The sequence below is a fragment of the Tarenaya hassleriana genome, unplaced genomic scaffold (genome assembly GCF_000463585.1).
Source record: "Tarenaya hassleriana unplaced genomic scaffold, ASM46358v1 Cleome20, whole genome shotgun sequence".
Taxonomy (NCBI): Eukaryota; Viridiplantae; Streptophyta; class Magnoliopsida; order Brassicales; family Cleomaceae; genus Tarenaya; species Tarenaya hassleriana.
In genome coordinates this window covers 1,573,159-1,574,301 of record NW_010965373.1, presented here as the reverse complement: position 1 = coordinate 1,574,301, position 1,143 = coordinate 1,573,159, and positions in this window count along the sequence as shown.

The window sequence follows — 1,143 nt, the reverse complement described above, 5'->3', positions numbered from 1 at the left end:
CTTCCTCTACATGCACCTTAGGTGTCTCGTGAGCTATGGCTTTCCCTTTCTCCTCGATGGTGTATCTAGAGATCACCCCTTTTTCTGTGGTCAAAGGGACTGTATCATGCAGGTTCTCTCCACTTATAAGATGAATAGCATTGACATGCTCTCGTGGATTCGGTTCGGCCTTTCCAGGAAATGTGCCCTGCTGTCTAGAGGGTTGTGATGCAAGCTCTGCAATCTGCATGTCCACATGCTTCAGATGAGCCTCAACTCCATCTAATCTCCTCTCAAAAGTGTCTTGCCTGACTTTTATGCTTTGTAACTCGGTCTTTAGCTCAGTAAAAGATGTCTTCTGATCGAGCATTAGCTGGGCAAGCATCGTCTTGAGGTCTGCTTCTTCATTCTTTCCCGGTGGAGGAGCTCGATAACCCTAATTCTGCTGCCCGTATCCTGGATTCTGCTGTGCATATCCCTGATTCTGCCCTTGAAAACGTGACTGAGTGAAGCTCGGGGGATTCTGAGGGATTCTGGGAACGCTCTGCTGCTGTGCATTCAATGCTCCGCTCGAGTTTCCGTAGGAGAAACCAGGATGGTTCCTAGGCGCGTTCGGGTTGTAGAGATTGGAAGGATTCTGGTACTGATTCCTTCCAGTGTAGTTTACGTCCTCAATCGGTTCTTCCTCTGATGTGGCTTGATCAACCAGAAACATACCAGGCTGGACTTTCTGCGGGTTCTTGAGTCCCATGTGCTGTTTGATTGCCGATAAATCAGACATGACTGCTTTTAAAGCAGCGGACTCGCCCAAGTCTACCCGTCCTGTAGAGCGTCTGATGCTATCTCCTGACATCCCTCTTGCTTTAGCCATCTTCGCAATCTGCATCTCTAGGGTGTCAAAGGGAATGTCATATACACTCCCTCCACAAGCTGCGTCAATCCATGCTCTAGTATCGTCTTTCAGTCCGTGGATGAACGTGGAAAGCAACAGTCGCTTATCCATGCCGTGGTGTGGACAAAGGCGTTGGTAGCCTTTGAATCTCTCCCATGCGTCATACAGACTCTCGTCACTCTCTTGAGTGAAGCTGTGTATGGCTCTCTGTGCAGCCCGGGTCTTCTCTGGGGAGTAGTATTTCGCCATGAACTGCTCCTCTAGCTCCTCCC